Genomic DNA, 18,028 nt, shown 5'->3' with positions numbered 1-18,028 from the left:
TTATTGTATCAACCACATGCAATTACATTAATCACATGTGATTAATAACTAGAAAACCAATGATTTTATCACTGTTCAAACTGTTTATCAAACTGCTTTACTTCAAAATGTTTTACAAACTCTTTTACTTATCAAACGCTTTTATTAAACTTTGTTTTACTTCATATAAAATTGCATGCCCATATATGTATAGATATATAAGTAATGTTTGAAGGGCTTAGGAAGGCCATCCGCCCTATTTCCTTTTTCTCGATTTGGATGTGGTCTGGTGGGATTTTGGGTGACCGTCCGAAGGTCGTTTCAATATTAGTTATATATCAAATATACATATATAGACATAAATGTACTTCCATATTCATGCGTACTATACATATCATTAGTAAGTTACCATCGGGGTAACACAAGATCATACTACTACAACTTCTAGATCAATGAGTCGGTTCATTCATGAGTCTATACATTACATTACTATGAGAACATATACATTACATTACTACGAGAACATATACAACTATACTAGAAAGAGAACATATACAACTATACTAGGAGGAGAACATATACAACTATACTAGAAAGAGAACATATACAACTATACTAGGAGGAGAACATATACAACTATACTAGAACGAGAAACATTACACTACATATACAAGAATACGTTAACAATTGTGATCCACTGGATCGGAGCATGCCTTAAATGTCATGGCCCGAGTTGTAGCTAGAATTCTCTTGGAGGGAGAGTGTGAGTTTGCGTATAGATCTATACTGGATTGACTATCCTACACCTTGTTGCTAGATACAGCCGGACCTGCAGGTCTGCGGGTGCCAAATGTCATTCCGTTATTACGACCATTCGTATGTCGTTGTTACCAGTCGATAGTATGGTGCAATTATCACATTATACCTTAATATAAATCTGGTTTAAGGTAGTTAGTACAGCAGTAGTTCTTGTAATACAAAACTACAGTACTACAATGATTTACCCATTACATATTTTTAGTGATTAATTCACTTAAACATTAATGTACAAACTATATTTGTTAAATGATAGTTACACTTGGGAAATTACACACTTTTACAACAAACGAGTATACAAAACAGTTAAGCCTTGGTAGAAGGCTACTTTAATAGAAAATATAGGTTTTTCTGAGAGATTCAAACTTTTACAAACACTTACATAAATTTTACAAACTTATACTTGAGACACGTTCAAACGTTTTGATAACAAACACCGACACTAAAATACTTATGAACTCACTAGCTTAATGCTGATAAACTCTTTCAAAATAACTTGTATTCTCAGGTCATCAGTAGACAGGTACCGATGCCAGCTTTTGAGAAGATGGAGCGCATTCAAGACTCATCATATTATTTTGATTTACATTATATTTTTGGTGTCTAAAACTGTATGGAACACGCTTGTATTAGAATTATATATTTAATGCAATGGATGATGTTGTTTGCTTATTTACATTTACTGTGTTGTGATACTGTACATGACGTCCTCCGCCCCAGAACGTTTCCGCCGTTCTTGGTTTTGGGGTGTGACAGATTGGTATCAGAGCATTGTTTATAGTGAATCAAGTATATCAACCCATAAAAGGTATACTAAACTATAAACCCATTAGGGATTAAAGCACTCTAACCCAGAGTCTATACTTTAAATATTAAAATATTTAATTAAGTATACTAGTCTGCATTCATACTAAAATCAGTTTCACAATGACAAGAACAAAAGTATTACGATTGTTAAATATCACAAGTGAACTCGGGGATGTATGGTTAGTCCTGGTAATGGCATAGCTTGATCAACTATGCTGGTCCGAGGAGTGATTAGCATATGCCCTAGAATGGTTGTGATGTGTTAACAAGTCTAAAAACAACAATACCCCAAGAAGATCAGTAGAACTTAAACTTAAAATACTATAGGTGTATTTTGTACTACTAGTTACATGTATACTATATTCTTATACCTCTCTTCTCGCGTAGATTTAGATGGCTGGATTCCATCACGGCGACCCGTACTTTCCAAATGAAGGCAATGCCGGGTGGATCGAAGAAGAGCCCGAAGATGAGCATCCAATCCCTTTGGATGATCACCTCGCAGAAGGCTTTTCTGATGGATCCGACTCCGAGCCTGAAGTCAACAACCTACCGCTAGTAGGTCAAGCCCCGAAAAACAACCCCCGACCAGCTTTTCTAGGTCCTACTCCCTTGTGGGCAACCAACTTGAATCGCTGGAGTGACAAACAGGGTCAACCCTTACCATACTTTGGGGACCGAAGCTTTTACAACGTCAGTGAAGGTGGTTCTGCTGACCGAGATCTACCCGTCATTATCCGCAGAATAGTTCGTAATGTTGAGCAAGGTCGAGCAGCCATCGACCGGGTCATGGAGATTGATGCCAACTCTGGTGTCAACACAGTCCGTATCCGCTGTCTTGAAGAAGACATGGAACGGACTCGGAGAACCAATGAAACCCTGCAGCAACAGATGGCTGCCTCCCGAGCTGAATTCTTGGAACTTCGAGCCCGTCAGAGGGCTCAGGAGCGACACCTTCAAGAGGTGTTTCATCAAGTGTCAGACCTCAGGGCTCGCCCGAGGAATTCCATCGCCGTTAGATGATGTCTAGTACATCTCTGTCTTTTTGTTAAGGAATAGCCTTTAACATCTGTGCTATAAGTAGCAGTTGTCTGTAAAATATTCCTAACTTTCAGTACTTTAATTAGGAATCCAAGAATTGTCAAACTTTTCTGTATGGTATGATGTAAGACCTACTGTTAGGTCGATTTTCCCTGAACTTATTACATCAGTAATACCAGTATTATTGACATCTATCGAATCGGTGGGAAAAATCTGTACATTCGTGTTTCCTACTAATATTCTTTGTTGTGATCTCAAAGACTCATTCAACTGTTGGGCTATGGTTAGTTAGTCCATGTGTCACTCTCACGTTGCTTACGAATTGATTCTTACCATTTTTCTGATCTTTATAAACTTATAGCTGAAAGATGCCTCCTCGCAAATCTCCCAGGAATAACCCTGCACCTCCACCGCCTCCTCCGCCTCCGGTCATCGATACTGCAGCCCTGAATGCTGTCGTAGCTACAGCAGTGGCAACTGCCATGGCTCAGTATCACTCATCTGATGCCAGCAGAGGTGGAACCCCTGTGGAATCAATTCCGGTTGAAACCCCTGTGCGCTCGAGAGAGTGCTCCAACAAGGATTTCACAAATTGCAAGCCGAAGCCTTTCTATGGCACTGGCGGAGTCATTGCCCTCTCGCAATGGTTCGAGAAGACTGAATCAGTCTTCGAAATCTGTTCATGCCCTGCTGCGAGCAAAGTCAAGTATGCCGCATACACCTTTGAAGGAAAGGCCCTGACATGGTGGAACGGCCATGTTAAGGCACTAACCCTCGTCGTAGCCAACGACATAGGCTGGGAAACAATGAAAGACCTCATGATTGAGGAATACTGCCCGAGAGGCAAAATCCAGAAATTGGAGCAGGAACTTTGGAACCTGACTATGAAGGGCACCAACGTGGTCGCTTATACTGCCCGATTCAGCGAACTGGTGGCCCTCTGCCCCAATATGGTTCCCACTGAGGGGAAAAAGATCGAAAGGTACATATGGGGGCTAGTGCCTCCGTATCAGGGGAATGTCCTAGCATCAAACCCCGCTACCTTCAACAGTGCCAACCGACTGGCACAACGACTCATTGACCATGGAGTCAAAACCCCTGCAACAACAACCACCCTAACCATCCCGGAACCCTCCAAACCCGCTGACACTAAGCAGAAATTCTGGGATGAAAAGAAGAAGCAGCAAGCTGCCAAAAAGCAACAAATTGTGGCAGTGCATGCCGCGGTAACCCCTGCTGCTGCTACTTCTCTGGGGAAACAGTATGCTGGAAGTTTGCCTAAGTGCAACAAATGCAACTTCCACCACAACGGCCCCTGCCGTGAAATGCAGTGCTCTAACTGCAACAGGAAAGGACACACCGTTAGTTTCTGTAAGTTCCCGGCACAACCGATCACCCAGGTCCCTGACTCTGGCGCGAGCCCGACCTGCTATGGATGTGGCGAAGCAGGCCACTATAAGAGGGACTGCCCCAAAGCAAAGAATGCTGGTGGAGCAGGGAGGGTACTAGCTATAGGCCACGGGGAAGCGGTTGCTGACCCGACAGTGATGACTGGTACGTTCCTCCTCAATAACTCCTATGCATGCATTATGTTCGATAGTGGAGCGGAGCGAAGCTTCGTAAACCATAAATTTGCTCGCATGCTTAAACAACCCCCACACGCACTCAAAGAACTATTCACAGTAGAAATGGCTAATGGAAAAACTGAAAGTACGAATAGCATATATTTAGGTTGTACCCTAACTCTAGATAACCATTCATTCCCAATCGACCTCATGGGGTCTCAATTAAAAGTTTTGACGTTATCATCGGCATGGATTGGTTAAGTCTTCATCGCGCCGACATCATGTGCTACGAGAAAGCAATCCGTCTAAACCTTCCGTCTAACAAAACTCTTATAGTCTACAGCGACAAACCTGGTGCAAGTCTTCGTATAATATCAAGTATTCAAGCACAAAAGTATCTGCGTAAAGAATACCATGCATTCCTTGCTCACGTCGTCGACACGAGCCTCGAAACGAAAGAACTAAAGAACATCCCAGTAGTGAGCGACTTCCCCGACATTTTCCCAGAAGAGCTACCTGGATTACCTCCGCAACGACAGGTCGAGTTCAGAATCGACTTAGTCCCAGGAGCTACCCCAGTAGCCAAGTCGCCCTACCGCTTAGCACCAGATGAGATGCAGGAACTCTCTGGTCAACTTAACAAACTGCTCAGTAAGGTCTTTATAAGACCAAGTTTCTCACCTTGGGGAGCACCGGTCTTGTTCAATAAGAAGAACGACGGATCATTCCGTATGTGTATTGACTACAGAAAACTCAACAAACTGACGGTCAAGAATCGTTACCCTCTTCCTCGCATAGACGATCTATTTGACCAACTGCAAGGGGCGAACTATTTTTCCAAAATTGATCTGAGATCCAGATATCACCAGTTACGAGTACTAGAGGAGGATGTGCCGAAAACAGCCTTCCGAACTCGTTACGGACACTATGAGTTCGTGGTGATGCCATTCGGATTGACCAATGCGCCTGCAGTCTTCATGGATCTGATGAATAGAGTATGTCGACCTTACTTGGATCAGTTCGTCATCGTTTTCATTGACGACATCCTGATCTACTCCCGAAGTAAGGAAGAGCATGGCGACCATCTGCGACAAGTTCTAGGGACATTACGAAAAGAGAAACTTTATGCGAAGTTCTCGAAATGTGAATTTTGGATCCGAAGAGTCGAATTCTTAGGACACGTGGTAAGCGAAGAAGGAATCCACGTGGACCCATCCAAAATTAAAGCCATTGAGAACTGGTCAGCACCCAAGACGCCTACTGAAATTCGTTAATTTCTAGGCCTCGCTGGCTACTACCGCAGATTCATACAGAACTTCTCCCGAATAGCGAAACCCCTTACAACCCTGACCCAGAAAGGCATGGCCTTTGACTGGGAAGAGAAACAAGAGAGAGCGTTCCAAACGCTCAAACGAGGCTTGTGCACCGCGCCAATACTATCCCTCCCCGAAGGGATAGAAGACTTTGTAGTCTATTGCGATGCATCCAATCAAGGGCTCGAGTGTGTTCTGATGCAGCGAGGTAAGGTCATCGCCTACGCCTCGAGACAGTTGAAGACACACGAGGTTAACTACATGACCCACGATCTCGAACTAGGAGCAGTGGTGTTTGCTCTGAAGATCTGGAGACATTACTTGTACGGAACGAAAAGCACTATCTTTACCGACCACAAGAGTTTACAACACATTTTCGATCAGAAGGAGCTCAACATGAGACAACGACGGTGGGTCGAGCTACTTAGTGACTACGAATGCGATATTCGTTATCATCCGGGTAAAGCCAACGTAGTAGCAGACGCCCTAAGTCGGAAGGAATATTCTGGTCGCAAAGTCAAGTCATTGTCAATAACCATCCATTCACACCTGTCTAAGCAAATTCAGGCGGCCCAACTTGAAGCCACGAAACCTGAAAATGTGACGAGTGAATCCCTTAGAGGAATGGACAAGAACTTAGAAGCCAAGGGTGACGGAGCCTTATATTTCATGAACCAGATCTGGACACCGAAACACGGTGGTTTCCGAGACTTGGTCATGACCAAGGCGCATAACACTCGGTATTCCGTCCACCCAGGTTCAGATAAGATGTATCTGGATCTTAAAAAGCTATACTGGTGGCCTAATATGAAAGCAGAGATTGCTACCTTCATAAGTAAATGCCTTACTTGCGCAAAGGTTAAGGTCGAGTACCAGAAGCCCTCTGGTTTACTGCAACAACCAGAGATTCCAGAATGGAAGTGGGAGCGGATCACTATGGATTTCATAACCAAGTTGCCCAAGACAACGGGTGGACTTGATACCATATGGGTCATCGTCGATAGATTGACCAAGTCTGCACACTTCCTGCCTATCAAAGAAACTGACAAGATGGAGAAACTTACGAGAACATACATTAGGGAAATCGTACGGCTACATGGTGTACCTATGTCCATTATCTCCGATAGAGATAGTAGGTTCACCTTAAGATTCTGGCAATCACTACAACATTCCTTAGGAACAAGGCTGGACATGAGCACAGCCTACCATCGACAGACCGACGGACCGAGTGAGAGGACCATCCAAACACTGGAAGATATGTTGCGAGCCTGCGTGATTGACTTTGGGAAGGCATGGGATACTCATTTACCCCTTGTCAAGTTTTCCTATAATAACAGTTATCACACGAGCATCAAGGCTGCTCCATTTGAAGCCCTCTACGGCCGAAAGTGCAGATCCCCTCTGTGCTGGGCTGAGGTGGGTGATACCCAATTAGCCAGGGGGCAAGCTTCCGACAGTACTCTCACCGGTCCGAAGATCATTCGGGAAATGACAGAGAAAATCGTTTAGATCCATGAACGATTAAAAGCCTCTAGAGACCGACAGAAGAGCTACGCTGATAAAAGAAGAAAACCTTTGGAATTTTAGGTGGGAGACAGAGTCCTTCTCAAAGTCTCACCCTGGAAGGGCTTGATACGCTTCAGAAAGCGTGGGAAGCTTAATCCGAGGTACATAGGGCCTTTCGAGATTCTTGCAAGAGTCGGCCCCGTAGCTTACAAACTCGACCTACCCGACGCACTTCGTAACGTACACTCTACATTCCACGTATCTAACTTGAAAAAGTGTCTGTCCGACGAGACTCTTGTAATCCCACTCGACGAGATCGAGGTCAACGAGAGCCTCAACTTTGTGGAAGAACCAGTAGAGATCATGGACCGTGAGGTCAAGCAGACGAAGCAAAGTTGCATCCCTATTGTGAAGGTTCGCTGGAATGCCAAGCGAGGACCAGAATTCACTTGGGAACGCGAGGATCAGATGAAACTGAAATACCCTCATCTTTTCGCTTAATTGTTTGTAACTTCTTATTTGCTTAAATTCTAATTTCGGGACGAAATTCCTTCTAACGGGGGGTGATGTGACAACCCGAAATTTCCATTTTGTACGAACATTAACTATTCAATAGAAGCTAGTCCAGTTTCAATGAATTTCAGGCTTTTCCGATTAAGTTTGTGTATATTAGGGTTTACGTTTAAGGAGATATCAGGAGAGTGGATGCTCTTGAATTCGTGAAACTTGGGCATTTGAAAACTTCATAATGTTAGAGTCCAATTCTAGAATAAAAATATTTTCTGCCAAAATATTTTAGTACTATAAATAGATTTCTGAACTAAATTCATTCATTATTCACATTTCCAACTAGAGAAAAGCCATATTCTCTCTCACGGATCTTCGGGTTTTCATCCCAAATCGTGAGTACACTTCTCTAGTTGTGTTATAATGTTTTTTTATTGCTTATTAACATAGATTACATGTCTAAAATGTGAGATCCGGGAGTTTACCGGCCAAGAACGTTCTTGGGGAGTAAACTCCAAAATGAAGCTTTAAGGCTATCTAGTCCCAATTCCTTGTTAGGAAACTAGCTTAGGATAATATGTATGATCATTTGAGGCTAGAAAACAATCAAAATCACATAGTTTTAGGAGTTTACGGCCCAATAATTTCTTGGACCGTAAACACCATTTTCAAGGGCTTAATGTGCCCTAATCACCCGCTAAGGCTTTAGACTTTAACCCTCAATTACTTGTAGCTAAAATGGGAACTTAAACACATCAAAATCATCCCTAAAAGGGATTTTACGTCCAAGAAATGCTCTTGGGCCGTAAACTCCAAGTAAAGGCGCCAAAGTGTGCCTAGGGTCCCCCTTAGCCTAAATCAAAAGCCTAGAAATTATCCTACTTGTGCAAGAGACTTGAAAGAATTAAAACATCCACCCCATGAGAGTTTACAGCCGTAAACTCTAAGGGTTAGGGTCTGTAGGCCGTAAACTCCTCAAAGGAGTATTATCTATGCCCTAAACTATCCAAAGGATTAAACCACCAAGCTAGGCTTATTCTAGAAATCATTTAGCACCTTAAAACACCCAAAACCACCAATATTGGAGTTCATGGCTGTAAACTCAAGGGTTTACGACCATAAACTCCTTGGGTGGGGTTTGTTGGGTAGTAAACTCTTATTCAAGGTTCTTGGAAGCTCTAAACCCCTTTAGCTTGTCCCATAACAACTTATATGCAACGATTAGGACCTATAACACTTATACAAAGTGTTTACATGTTCCTAAGTGTCCCAACTTATTTCATTAAGTTATTATTTGGCTAATTAGTTATATATATGCTCATTATATGATAACTAGGCTCGTGCATGTGAACAAGTCTCCGTTTGCCACCTAGCACGGTATCTGACACTACAATCCAAACCACTCACCACAAGTGAGTTCATACCCCTTTAATTAACCTTTGAAATACTTTAAATGTTTTAAATACTTTATGGGGGAATACAAGTTAAATACTTATATATCAAATATACATATATAGACATAAATGTACTTCCATATTCATGCGTACTATACACATCATCAGTAAGTTACCATCGGGGTAACACAGGATCATACTACTACAACTTCTAGATCAATGAGTCAGTTCATTCATGCGTCTATACATTACATTACTATGAGAACATATACATTACATTACTACGAGAACATATACAACTATACTAGAAAGAGAACATATACAACTATACTAGGAGGAGAACATATACAACTATACTAGAAAGAGAACATATACAACTATACTAGGAGGAGAACATATACAACTATACTAGAACGAGAAACATTACACTACATATACAAGAATACGTTAACAATTGTGATCCACTGGATCGGAGCATGCCTTAAATGTCATGGCCCGAGTTGTAGCCAGAATTCTCTTGGAGGGAGAGCGTGAGTTTGCGTATAGATCTATACTGGATTGACTATCCTACACCTTGCTGCTAGCTATAGCCGGACCTACAGGTCTGCGGGTGCCAAACGTCATTCCGTTATTACGACCATTCGTATGTCGTTGTTACCAGTTGATAGTATGGTGCAATTATCACATTATATCTTAATATAAATCTGGTTTAAGGTAGTTAGTACAGCAGTAGTTCCTGGAATACAAAACTACAGTACTACAATGATTTACCCATTACATATTTTTAGTGATTAATTCACTTAAACATTAATGTACAAACTATATTTGTTAAATGATAGTTACACTTGGGAAATTACACACTTTTACAACAAACGAGTATACAAAACAGTTAAGCCTTGGTAGAAGGCTACTTTAATAGAAAATATAGGTTTTTCTGAGAGATTCAAACTTTTACAAACACTTACATACATTTTACAAACTTATACTTGAGACACGTTCAAACGTTTTGATAACAAACACCGACACTAAAATACTTATGAACTCACCAGCTTAATGCTGATAAACTCTTTCAAAATAACTTGTATTCTCAGGTCATCAGTAGACAGGTACCGATGCCAGCTTTTGAGAAGATGGAGCGCATTCAAGACTCATCATATTATTTTGATTTACATTATATTTTTGGTGTCTAAAACTGTATGGAACACGCTTGTATTAAAATTATATATTTAATGCAATGGATGATGTTGTTTGCTTATTTACAATGGATGATGTCTCAAAGTTGCAATCGCATTCAGAAGTTCAAAGACGATCGGGTTTTGTTGCTCGTATGCGAAAAACGTCTGTAATTGCTTTCGTTCGGAGTTCTACAATTGGGATTAGAGGTTTAAAATCAAATTTTTGGGTTTTGTAAACTGTTATCTGCGAATCTGAAATTGACTTCGTTTAGAGGCAAAAATCAAAATTGTTCATGAGATTGGAAATTGGACTTTCAGTGTTCGTATCTTAATTGGAAATCAGCATTTTTGGAATCGCAATCTTCCTTTGACTTTCATGCGTCAACCAACACGTTTATCTGCAATTTAGTTGAAGAAGATGACATATGTTTCAATTTCAGTCCCCGAAAGTTATCAAGCTTTACAGTTTCAATTTTTTTTTTACGTTGTTATCTCTTTCAGCGTTAAAATGAAGCAAATGGGAAATATTTTCATCTTCAGCCCCCTGACTTTCAAAATTTTTGGATTTTTACCATTTTTACCCCCTTCTTACCAAAATACTTTAATTTTGGATTTTTACCATTTTTACCGCCTTCTTACCAAAATACTTTAATTTCTAATCCTTTTCTTTGGTCTTATTCTTTTCAAACCCTTCTAAATAATTGCTTCGTTTCTATTCTTTTGTCTAAATTTAAAAATCGAAAAACACAAAATTATTTTTTTTGTTATTTTTCCGGTTTTAATTTTTGAAGATTGCTGGTGATTCTTCATCAAATCTGACGAAGTTTTGAAGATTGCTGGTGATTCTTCTTAACTTTTCGGATTCTCTCCATGGTATTTGTTAAAGATTCAAGGGGGAGTGATGATTATTAAAGGGGGAGTTCGTATTTGGATGATTATTTTTATTTATGTCGCTTTTAAGACCCCATGTGCTGATGAGTGTCACAATTTAGGGGGAGAAATGCAAGAAAATCGGAAATCGTAATCTTCATCAGTTTCAACATCTAGGGGGAGATTGTTAAGTATTTGAGATATTGAAACTGATTTGGCATATTTGGTTATTTAGGGAAGCCTTTTTAGGGTTAATCATTTTATGATTCCCTACGGTGCCTTTATAGTAGAAGTTCTTAATCGAGCTCTTCTAAGGCATTGGTTTTATATTAGGCATTTATTTTATGTTTATGGTAGATATTTATTGTTCCCTATAAATAATCATTAGGTTAACTTTTGCTATAATCTTTTTACCAGGTTAGGGTTTTTCTCTATACGTTCATCTCATAATCAATATATGAAAAACATTTATCAGATTACTTGCATATGTTGGTGATTGATTCTCGATTGTTCTTGATATTCCACATTCGTCATCTCGAATTTATTCTCAACAAGTGATACCAAAATGCCAAGAAGATCGGAAATCGTGATCTTCATTAGTTTCAACATCTAGGGGGAGATTGTTAAGTATTTGAGATATTGAAACTGATTTGGCATATTTCGTTTTTTAGGGAAACCTTTTTAGGGTTAATCATTTTCTGATTCCCTACGGTGCCTTTATAGTAGAAGTTCTTAATCGAGCTCATCTAAGGACTTGTTATATCTCCGACTTCTTGTATTTTCTCGATCAAGTGGCGTTAAGAATCTTAAAGCTTTTATTGTTACATGATATTTTTTGATGGCTCATATCATTAGCTTATTTGAAGATCATTGTGACTTGGAGGGGGGGTCTCTTCAAAGACAAGAAGTAATTTGGTTTCTTTGTTCTGAAATGGGTTTTTCATGGCGACTTTGGTTTTCATGAATTTTTTTTGGGATTACATTCGAAAATGAAGTTTAAAGACATTACTTTAGTGCTTTGTTTATATATCCAAGAGCCCGTGTGTCAAGACTATTGAAGAATCAAGATTCATGGATGGCTTCATATATTCCTCATTGCAGATCTTTTTATTTGCTAGATGTTTGTTTTGGAAGTTAAAGCATTGTCATCCATTCCATACTTTGAGGGGGAGATTATAGGGTTTTAAAGCACTCCATGGATGATGGCAATGGACCCCTTTGATGAAGTGTAGGTTAAAAGCCCAATACTTTGTTGGATAAGGTGTCTAAGTCCATAACTATTTCTAGTATGTACTTGACCCGTCCCGACATGGTCCATTTGGGTTGCATGGCATCATGCATTTGGATAGACTAAATGAGAGAAATAACACTTGTGGTTAATTAATATATTATAAGTTCTAATATATTAATAGTATTATTTAATTAGTATTGATCAAGAATTAATTTGGAATTAATTAAGTGATCAATAGATAACTAATTAAGTATATGGGTTGAATATGTAAATCATTCATAACTTGTATAGTGGGCTAAGGGGCTCCATGGATTATCAAGTTGGGTTAAACCCATAAGATGCTCCATGGATACTCCATGGGAGTTACAAACCCATGGTTCATGGAAATGAAGAGCCATGACACATTAGGGTTTACATGGTGTAACCCTAGATGTGTCACACTATATAAGGATCATCTCCTCCACCAAAATCGGCTACACAAGAACAAGTGAGGGCTAGGCCGATTTTTAGAGTGTTTGTATTCTCTCAAAAGTCATTCCAAAAGCATTTGGTGTTGTGTGAAGCATTTGAGGCATCACACTTGGGGTGCTAGGCTCACAAGGTTTCAAGAATCAAAATCAACTACAAGGTATGTAATTCTAGCCATTCTTTTAGGATTAAAGTTCCCCATGTATGCTAGATAGGATTATGAACCTTGGAAACCATATTTTGCATGTATTTAGACAAACATAGATCCAAGGTTTATTAGGGTTGCATGTACACTTAGGAAGTGTTAGAATGCTCAAAACCCATCAGACTTGTCTTTTCCCAATAAATAGTCATGTATTATTCGTTATTAGGGTTAAGAGCGAGGCAAAATGTAGCCGCCACGTTGTGAGGTTTCTGTAGATTTAGATTCATATTTCTTAAGTGTAATTTGTTCCTCACAATTCAATAAATCGAGTGATCATTCGACATAATCTTCATATTTGTGTTTGTTCTTATTTTCCGCATCTTGTTCATCAAATCTTAATTAGGGTTTTAATCCCAATAGTTTGTCTTGATGAGAATCTGCACTAACTCTTGAATATTTGTTTGTCAAGAAATGTTTTCTTGACAATAGAATCTTATATGTCAAGAGTTCAGTGGGAGTCTAAATGATCTTGAAAAGTTTTGAGAACTAATCAAGAGTAAACCTATTATTAAACACTAGCACACGACTTGAGGTTTGTAACCCATCGTGTTGACATATTCTTGTTGTTGTGCCATTCCGATTTAGTAAACTATGCATATGAGTTCTATGAGTTCTCAATAGGTTGCATAAGGGCAAAAATCTTGTTCAATGAAAGTACATTGACTAGCATAGGTGAGCTGCTAGATAACCCGGAAGCAATAGTGGGATCCTTGACGGCAAGAAATTAAGAATGAACAAGTTCTTTCCATAAGAGTTTGAATTTGTCACAAACATTATCTTTCGATTATGGTTATGGCAAATTCATATTAATAGGAACACACACACCATAAAATTTATGTGTCATAAGGTTTCTCTCCTTCATGAAAATGATTGTGAGGAAACGCTTTCACTAAGAGAGATTTAAATAAGATAGCGATTATGTAAATTGCATGCTCACATTCGATTATGATTACAACATCCCTCTTCATATTCGAATTGTGAGATTTGGAAATTAGTCCGAACATTTGGGACTTAGTAATATAAGTTCTAAACTAGTTTAGACACACATGTGAGCTATCCAAGGTAAGGTGTATAAGGTTGAGAAGCGTAGATAAAGGCTTATCAAAGCATATCGTATTAGAAACAATGAACTTTGGAAGTCAATAAGTGTTGTTTTCTAGAAGTTTAGCTGGTTTCTAAATACGTGTCAAAGCTAGTGGGAGCATAAATGTTATGCTGGAAAGGATATAATCATCATGTTAGTGGGAGCATGATTATTATTTAAGTATTGCAAGTTGGCAATTTAATTATAGAAAAAAAAATGTTTCACTTTGCAAAGTTGCAGGGGTTGAAAAGTTGTTTTTGCTATAATCAAGGGAGTGAATGTTATACTTCGTTTCCAATCTAAAAGCTTAGATCCAGAAATTTTAATCGAATTTAGTCAAGATTATATTTATTATTTGCATTCTCAAAGTTCGATTATGATTACGGCATCCCTCTTCATAGTTCGAATTTTGAGAACACGACAAATAGATATATTATGACTATATTATAGTAAGAAATTGGTAAAGTATCATGTTTTTCAATATGAATTGTATCCCATACACTTCGGTTCTAGGATCGATTGCATATGTTGTAATATTCGACCGTTCTAAAATTTTCCAAATGCCTAGGTCAATTTAGAGGGGAAAAGGAAATAGAACCGGTTTTGACTAAAATAATTAAACAACTGCCAAGGACAATCTAAGGTTCGCCAAGGATTGGTAGTTTGTGGACAGTTGAAAGTATAGTCATGGATGGATCATATTGACATTATTATGAATAGATAAGATTCTATTTAGAATGAGTTGTCATATGGAAAATATGGAAATGTTTCCATATTGGGAGTTGGATATCAAGAATCAATGTCTAGATTAGAAACTTTTATACAAGAAGGATGTTCAAAGGAATGTACTTTGAATATGAGACTTCGTGACTATGGAATTGCCTTGTAACAATATCCAATAGAGTACTTTGTAATTTCATTGGCCGAGTCTTGGTGACTTTTGTGTCGTCACATTACGAAAGGACTGTTGCATAAAATATTAGAATGTAACATATTCTAGTAGTGGCGAGAATTTTGTATTCTTACACTAATGGATTAGGAATTGTGAAATGAGTGTGATTGAAAATGTTATTCTACTATTTCACAACGTAAGGACCATAGGTAAACATAGTGTGCATGCTAAGAGCATGGGGCAATTGTAGTTATAATTCAAGTAAGAAGTTGATTACCCGAAACAACAAATGATGAGTAATCAATGTGGCGATTAAATAAAATGTTTTATTTATACTCAAAGTTTTGAGGCCATATAGGATTAGTATTATTCTTGTGTTTCACTTTTCATGTTTTGACTTCCCAAATAATAAGATTATTCAAACCCTCCACACTCGCTCATTCTTTCGAAGTAGGAATGAAAGAAGACTGTTATGAATCTGACTGTAGATTGTCAAAAGTGTTTTAGACATAGCAAAAGTTTGCTGCAGGGTTCATGAGTGCTACTATAAGATTAGAGTATTGGAATAAACCCATGCTCACTTGGATCACTTCATGGATTTTATCACGAGTGATAGGTGAGACGATAATATCTTATATTCTAGAAACCGAGATGTGTAAGTTGTATCTTACGTGTCGGTTACACATTGATAATTTGTAAACACACCAGTAACTTGGTGTTATAAAACGTATTGTTGTGTGTAATTCGGTGAGTGAGTACAAGCGAGCATTGAATCGAAGTTTATCCGTTCCTTTTACCCAAAGGGGGTAAAAGCGATATCTGTGGGCCCCTCGATGCACACGTCTATTAGGCCGCAAACGTCAGGTACACTTGGATACACACATACACGACTATTGTTCATCTAACACATCTGACACCTATTTATAGGAAGCAACCAACCGCAAACAAGTTCACGGCCGCACACACATTCACGGTCGTGAACACCCATACAGCCGCAAACACACAACCGTACACCCATACATTACATGAACAAATCCTACCAAGACCTATACAGATTGATGCCTAGCTCAAACCAACAAAATATGACCTAACATGCCCAGAAGTATAGAGGAATATTGGCAAAGTTTAACATTGATCTAGCTGCTTCAACCAATGTGCGGCTCCTTCCCTCTACTACTCCATTTTGTTGCGGTGTGTAGGGAGCTGAAAATTTGTGACTGATGCCCTTAGAAACCAAGAAACTATTCAAGAGATGATTAGTAAATTCAATTCCACTGTCACTTCTTATTCTTTTAACCGGTAACTTGATTTGAAGCTCCATTTCCTTTATGAAATTGATCATGACATGCGGTGTGTCTGATTTAAGTCTTAGGAAGAAGACCCAAGTGAAACGTGTGAATTCATGATCTATAACCGGTATATACTTTTTCTGATGAAGATTGGCTATGGTAGATGGACCGTAGATGTCAATGTGGAGTAGATCTAGTGTCTAAGTAATTAAAGAATCAATAACTATTGGATGGTTTCCCTTTGTTTGCTTTCCACACTCATAATTTGGGCAAAGTGTATCGTTGATGTACTTTAGAATGGGGAAACCACGGACTAGTTCTTCGGTGACCAGGTTGTTGATATACCGGAAGTTCAAATGAGCTAGCTTGCGGTGCCATAACCAGCTAACTTCGGATACTGCTTTGGATAGAAAACACAATTGTGGTTTGCCAATGATCAGTGAAACATCCAAGGGGTACATTGTCCCATCGGATTTGGATTTGATCAAGCAGGTGCTTCTATCACTCGTCATTACGTAGAAATACTCAAATTCAACCCCATGACCTGCTTTACATAGTTGGCCCACACTGATTAAGTTGTGTTTGAGACCTTCTACATAAGCAACATTTTGAATTGAAAATTTTCCCGTAGTCAATACACCGTATCCCCTGATGATTACATTGGCGTTGTTTCCGAATGTGACATTTCGACCATTATAGATAAGCCTAAAGTCTCGAAGGTATTCTAACCTTCCAGTCACGTGCAAGGAGCACGCACTATCAATTAACCACTCCTCCTTTTGTTCCTCCTTGCACATTGCCTGAAAAATTAAATGGTTAGTTTGGGCACAAAAACACATTTGGAGCCCGGAGTCACATGAGAGACTTTCTTACTAGATGCATGCACGTGAGTTGTAAGAACAGTTTTTGTGTTAGTTCGTAGACCTAGTCCTAGGTGTTTGGTTACTTTTGGGATGTTATGAGGTTGGATGAGACACAGTGTTTTATGTGGATAAAATCCAAAAAAGAGATTTTTCTCGTTTATCCATACACCATATTTGGTCAACGGTCCGGAGGATGTAGTTCGAGGCTTGTATCCGGTCCGTGAGTGGTGTTTGGCTACAGTGCCTTTGGAATTTGAAAAAGGTTTTGCACGTGAATTATTCCTAGGTTTTGACCTGACTACTGATTAAAATGATTTTGAAGGTTCACAAGTTGGTAAAATACCTTTCCACTTTGGATCATTTAAGGAATATGTTTGAAAATAATATCTTTGATAAGATGTGACTTCCTTTTGGAATTTCCTAGGAGTGTTTGAAAAAACTTTTGTTGCTGCACACTTCTTTTTGTCAGATCCTTTGACTACCATGATTTTCGAAAGATTTTTGGCAGTAGTGGATTTTTCTAAGTTCTTTTGTTTTGAAACGTTGACTTTTCTGAAATTGTTTTTGATGGGTTTTATACAAAAGAACATCCTATGTGCTCATTCAAACCCTAAAGCTTGGATCTAGGTTTCTCTATTGTACATGCAATTCATCCACAACTTATATACCCTAGATCTAGCATGCATACTACGAAATTATCATATAAAATCAGATCTAGATGATTACCTCTTCAATAATGGCTTGGATCTTCTTGTCTCGGAGCTTAGAGTCATAAATGTCACTCCTCTAATGTCTTATAAACACGACATAAGCAAGAGAATGATATTAGAAAGAGGGGAGAGGGAACAGTTTCGACTATGAACTCTTCTAAGGTTTCAAGCGGCCGAAATCTAATGCCCTAGGAGTTCTATTTATACTTGTGTTGCTAGGGTATCAGTCAAAACCCTAATGGAAAGCTTAGGCCTTAAGCAGTCCAAGGAACCTTCTGTAATAGGGCACTTCTGGCCGAAATTAAGATGGACA

This window comes from Lactuca sativa, chromosome 4, assembly GCF_002870075.4.
Source record: "Lactuca sativa cultivar Salinas chromosome 4, Lsat_Salinas_v11, whole genome shotgun sequence".
Lineage (NCBI taxonomy): Eukaryota > Viridiplantae > Streptophyta > Magnoliopsida > Asterales > Asteraceae > Lactuca > Lactuca sativa.
Note: the sequence above shows the minus strand (reverse complement) of the source record.